Source organism: Nicotiana tomentosiformis, chromosome 7, assembly GCF_000390325.3.
Source record: "Nicotiana tomentosiformis chromosome 7, ASM39032v3, whole genome shotgun sequence".
In the NCBI taxonomy this organism is placed as follows: Eukaryota; Viridiplantae; Streptophyta; class Magnoliopsida; order Solanales; family Solanaceae; genus Nicotiana; species Nicotiana tomentosiformis.
In genome coordinates this window covers 109,608,835-109,615,563 of record NC_090818.1, presented here as the reverse complement: position 1 = coordinate 109,615,563, position 6,729 = coordinate 109,608,835, and positions in this window count along the sequence as shown.

Genomic DNA, 6,729 nt, shown 5'->3' with positions numbered 1-6,729 from the left:
CAAACCAACCCACCGAAGACCGATACCGCCTCCCAAACAAAGCCTCATACGGAGCCATCTGAATGCTCGATTGATAACTGTTGTTGTAGGCAAACTCTGCGAGCGGTAAGAACTGATCCCAAGAACCGCCTAACTCCATAACACATGCACGAATCATATCCTCCAATATCTGAATAGTGCGCTCGGACTATCCGTCCATCTGAGGGTGGAATGTTATACTCAACTCAACCCGTGTGCCAAACTCACGCTGTACGGCCTTCTAGAATCGCGCTATAAACTGCGTACCCGGGTCAGAGATGATGGATACCAGCACACCATGAAGTCGGACAATCTCGCGAATATAGACCTAAGCCAGCTGCTATGAAGAATAAACAGTCACCACTGGAATGAAATGAGCTAACTTGGTCAACCTATCCACAATTACCTATACTACATCAAACTTCTTCTGAGTCCGTGGGAGCCCAACAACGAAATCCATGGTAACTCGCTCCCATTTCCACTCGAGAATCTCAAGCCTCTGAAGCAACCCATCTGGCCACTGATGCTCATATTTCACCTGCTGACAATTTAGACACCGAAGTACATACTTCACTATGTCTTAGCGGCACTCGGATGAATGGAGTTCCACGAACTGTTGGCCTCCTGAAGAATCAATTTACGCAATCCATCTACATTGGGCACACATAACCGGCCCTGCATCCGCAACACAATGTCATTCCCTAGAGTAACCTCCTTGGAATCGTCGTGCTGAACCGTGTCCTTGAGGACAAGCAAATGGGGGTCATCATACTGACACTTTCTGATAAGTTCATAAAGAGAAGACTGAGAAACCACGTAAGCCAGCACTCGACTCGGCTCCGAAACATCGAATCGGTTGTAGACTTAGGTGGTTGGTATAGACCTCACAAGGGACACCATACAAATAGCGCCGCCAAATCTTCAAGGCATAAACAATAGCTACTAATTCCAGGTCATGGACATGATAATTCTTCTCATGAACCTTCAGCTATCTAGATGCATAGGCAATCAACCTACCCTCTTGCATTAACACTGCGCCAAGGTCAACACGTGACGCATCACAGTACAATGTGTAAGACCTCGAACCCATAGGAAACACCAACACTGGGGATGTAGTCAAAGAAGTCTTGAGCTTTTGAAAGCTCTCATCTAACTCCTCGGTCCACCTGAACGGAGCACCCTTTTGGGTCAATCTAGTCATAGGTGCAATAATAGACGGGAAACCCTCTACGAAATGTCGGTGATACCATGCCAAACCAAGAAAACTCCGGATCTTAATAGTTGAAGACGCTCTGGGCCAGCTCTGCACTGTTTCAATATTCTTCGGATCTAACTTGATCCCCTCACTCGATACTACATGACCCAAAAACACCACCGAATCAAGCTAGAATTCATACTTTGAAAATTTTGCATACAACTTCTTTTCTTTTAAGGTCTAAAGCACGATTCTCAGGTGCTGCTCATGATCCTCCTGGCTCCGGGAGTACATCAAGATGTCTTCAATAAACACAATGACTAATGAGTCAAGATAGGGCTAGAATACACTATTCATCAACTGCATGAATGCTGCCGGGGCATTGGTCAACCTAAATGACATCACAAGGAACTCGTAATGACCATACCGAGTCTTGAAGGTAGTCTTCGGAATATCCAGATCCCGAATGTTCAACTGATGATAGTCTGATCTCAAATCAATCTTCGACAACTCTTTGGCACCCTGTAGCTGATCAAATAGGTTATCAATGTGTGGCAATGGATACATGTTCTTCACCGTAACCTTGTGCAACTGAAAATAATCAATACACATGCGCATAGAACCATCCTTCTTCTTTACAAACAAGACTAGAGCACCCTAAGGTGACACACTGGGGCGAATAAAACCTTTATCAAGCAACTCTTTCAACTGCTCCTTTAACTCCTTCAACTCTGCTGGGTCCATACGATATGGTGGCATAGAAATGGGCTGAGTGCCCTACAACAAGTCATTACCAAAATCGATATCCCTATCGGGCGGCATGCCCGAAGATCCACCTGACAAACATCTAGATAGTCCGTCATTAACGGAACTGACTCCAAGGTAGGCATGTCAACACTGACATCCCTCACAAAGGCTACATATGCATCACACTCTTTCCCAACCATCCGATGCGCCTTAAATAAAGACACCACCCTGCTAGGAACATAATCCAAGGTACCCCTCCACTCCAATCGCAGCAAACCTGGAATAGCCAACATCACCTTTTTGGCATGACAATCAAGAATGGCATGATAAGGCGACAAACAGTCCATGCCTAAAATAACATCAAAATCTACCATACTGAGCAATAGTAGGTCAAATATGGTCTCAAAACCACCAAGGATGACTAAACACGACTGATACATACGGTTAACAATAATAGAATCTCCCACAAGCGTGGACACATAGATAGGAGAACTCAAGAAAATATGAGATATACCCATAGATGGAGCAAAGTAAGATGATACATAGGAATAAATGGAGCTTGGATCAAATAAGACTGATGCATCTCTATGACAAACCGAAACAATACTTGTGATGACTGAGTCTGATGCAACCGCCTCTGTCCTAGTTGGTAGAGCATAACATCTGGACTGACCTCCCCTTTTAGAGAGACCCCTATTCGCCCAACCTCTACCTCTAGTTAGCTGTGCAGGTGGAGTGGAAACTGGTGCGGTAACCACGATATGTGAAGTCTGAGGACCCGGTGGAAGACGTGGAGCATGAGTGGTCTGTGGAGGTGCACCCCTCCTGAGTCTGTGGCAGTCCCTCACCATGTGACGAGTATCACCACACTCAAAACAAGCTCTCGGAGGACATGGCTTCTGAAACTGGCTCGGGCCTGGTCGGCTAGACTGACCGCTGAAAGCACCCTATGCAGGAGGTGCACTAGACAGTACCGGTGCATAATGTAAAACCTGAGACCTGAGAGTAACCGGAATACCACTGGAAGTTGGAAGTGCTGAATGAACTGGGCGGCTCACATAGACTCTACCATGACGGGCTGCAACTGGGGTACGAGCACCACTATATGTGCCAGAATCTCGAGGCCTCTTGGCCACCTTATCAACTCCCGGTCAAACTTCTCAACCTTCCAAACCTTCGACTTTCTAACTTATGCCAATTCAAGTTGAAACGACCTACAGACCTCCAAATCAACATCCGAACACGCTCCTAAGTCCAAAATCACCATACTGAGCTATTGGAACCGTCAAAACTTCATTCTAGAGTAATCTACACAAAATTCAAACTACGACCAATATTTTCAACCTAAGACTCTAACTAAGGGACTATGTGTCCCATTTCACTCCGAAACTCACCCGAACCAAAACCAAACACCCCCAGAAATTCACATAAAAATAATACAACATAAAGGAGGAAATAAATAGGTGACCGAGGCTAAAATACTCAAAATGACCGATCGGGTCGTTACAAATTTAAAGAAAACTCTTGCAGCACATTCTTCTAGAGAATATTCTATTGACAATTTATTGTAATTCTAACCATTAATGTGTCGGTTCAATGATCGTATATCTCTATATGCATTATTTGTATATGTGATTTATCTAATGAGATCAATTAATATTTACTCATAAAGACGATCACATAAATATTAATCTAACCAGATCGCTAATGTCCAAATTAATCCTATGATCAAGAATAACTTTTGATTAAATTATAAGAAGCTTTAGTCTCATTATTATGATCTATATTACAATGACATGTCTTAAAATTTAATCAAGGACCTTATCAAATTAATCAAGAAATTAATGATAATAATGATAAAAGAATTTCAAATGTCATATATTTATGTGATGACCTGATAGGTCATTTTAAGATTTAACCTCTATTTTAATATTTAGAGACCTCAGCTCTGTTTAGTGTTTTTCGATTTGCGTTCCCAGTCCGAGTCTTTTTTCGAAAAAGGTTTTATGTGAAAAATTTAAGAAAATATGAATTTTTGTCTTTAAAATGACTTGAGTTGACTACGGTCAATATTTTTTGTAAACAAACCCGGATTAGCATTTTGACGGTCCCGGTGGGTCCGTATCGTGATTTGGGACATGTGCGTAGTCCCTAACTTGTTTTGACTCATTTTGCCGAAACCAAGCATTTTTAAAAGTTGAAGAATTACTAAGTTTGACCGTAAGTTGACTTCATAGCTAATGGGTTCGGATTTTGATGTTAAAACATGAATAGATCTGTATTGCAATTTGAAACTTGTCTGTAAAATTTGGTTCAATTCGGAATTGATTTGACATGATTCTAGTGTTCTTAAGTTTCACTTTGAAAGTTCATTTATTTTGAGGATTGATTCGTAGATTTAGATGTTATTTTGGTGATTTAATTACGCGAGCAAGTTCGTATGATGTTATTACACTTGTGTGCATGTTTGGTTTGGAGCCCGATGGGCTCGGGTGAGTTTAGCGTGTTTCAGATGAGTTTGGTTAAGATTGGAATAGCTAGTGCTGGTGTTGTGCTGCATATCTCTCATTTGCGAGATACAACTAGAATTTGCGAGATCCGTCTCGCATTTGATAGCCTCTCTTTTGCGAACAAATATTTGCATTTGCGAGCATGGGCTGGATTGGGTGAACCTCACAATTGTGAGATTTTTGTTCGCATTTGCGAACTGTGGACCTTCGCATTTGCGAAGAAAATGGCCGCAATTGCGATCGTTGACCACTATTGACTGCTTCACATTTGCAACAACTGCTCTTCTAAGATAGGGTTCGCATTTGCGACCCCTTTCTCGCATTTGCGATGTCCTCAATTGCGAATAAGACATCGCAATTGCGACATCCGCAGCTGGGTAAAAGAGGCAAAAATGAGTGTTAGCCCATTTCTCATATTTTCTCAACACTAAACACCGTAGAGGCGATGTTTTCAAGATATTTTCTTCCTAAATTCATTGGTAAGTAGCTTTCATCTCTTTCTTATCAATTAACCATTACATTTCATAATATTTCAACATCAAATTTAGGATTTTCATGGTAGAAATTAGGGATTTGGGTATAATTAGGAATTTTTGTAAAATTAGAATTTAAACCTCGAATTGAGGATGGATTTTGAAACAAATTACATAACCGGACTCGGGAGTGAATGGGTAGTCGGGTTTTGGTCAGAATCTCGATTTTGACCAAGCGAACCCGGGGTTGACTTTTGTTGAGTGTTTCAAAAATGATCTAAATTGAACATCTTTCATTTGTGGGTAGTTTCTAAAGCTTATTTTGAATCGTTTGGCCAATAAATTGCTAGATTTGGTTAGTTTGGAGGCTTATTCAAAAGCCAAGGCCATGATTGAGTGATTGCTTGAGTTATAGAGCAAGGTAAGCATTGAGTCTAACCTTGATTTGAGGGAATTAGGAACCCTTGAGTTATATGTTATGCGAATTACGTGTGGAACAGCGTATATGCGAGGTGACGAGTGTATATACGTCGTTGTGTTACTTGCTTCCATGTTTCCATTACTTCTTAGTATATCTTGATATATGCCTTGATTGATATGTGCGCATTTTACTTCCATTCCATAATTGTTACTTGTCATTTAGTTATCCATGTATTGAATTGTCCATCTCTTCCATGATTTCATGCTTAATTGTTAAATTGTCTCTACTTGCTTTACTTGCATATTGAGTTGTCTTATGTCTTACTTGTCTTATTGTTTTTTAATATTTGTTTCCTTCCATAGCGTAGTTACACTTGTATGAATTGTTAATTGGAGGATACCGATGAGTTGTTGAAGTTGAGACATACGAAATGTTAGAGATTCTTTGAGTATTATGTGATTTTTCATTTGCCTCGTACATTTACTCTCTTGATGTAGAAATTCTTGTAAATTTGGGTTGTTGAATTGGTATTATTGATTTAAATTGTTTGGAGAGCGGGTTGCACGCCGCAATTGAAAATGAACAGAAATGGGTTGAAATGGCAGAATAAGGACGAATTATGATATTGACAGACGATGATATGATGGGCTCTAGTTGCGCGTCGCAACAGATTGTTTAAAGTTGATATAGTGGGATCGGGCTGCACGCCGCAACTAATTACTTAAAATTACATTGTTTGTGACTGATGGATTGGCCTTGGTAATCTATAAGAGCTTATATTACTAATTATTCTTGACTCTCTGTTAGTTGGATTTGAGTTCGTATTTATGAATTATCTGCTTTACTTCCATTCCTATTTTTTATGTTATTATTATTATTATTATTATTATTATTATTATAGTTATTATTGCATACAAGTTAATTTAATTGACCCGCCTTAGCCTCGTCACTATTCCGTGGAGGTTAGGCTCGACACTTATAGAGTAAATGGGGACGATTGTACTCATACTACACTCTGCACTTCTTGTGCAGATACTAGAGTTGGTCCCAATGGCGTTCAGTAGACTTGCTCGAATCCAGCTATTTAGAGGAAACTTGAGGTATAGCTGCACGGCGTCTGTAGCCCTGAAGTCCCCTTCTACTTCTTTTAGTTGTTTATTTTTATTCAAATAATTATGTTTATTTCAGATGATTATATATAGTATCCTAGACGCTCATGTATTCGTGACACCAGTTCCGGAATTTGTATTTGGATTTCGTCACTTATTAGCTTATTTCATTATTGCAGACTATTTAGTTTCATTCTTATCATTTAATTATAGAAAATTATTTAAAATGGTTAATAGATATAGCTAGTGTTGGCTT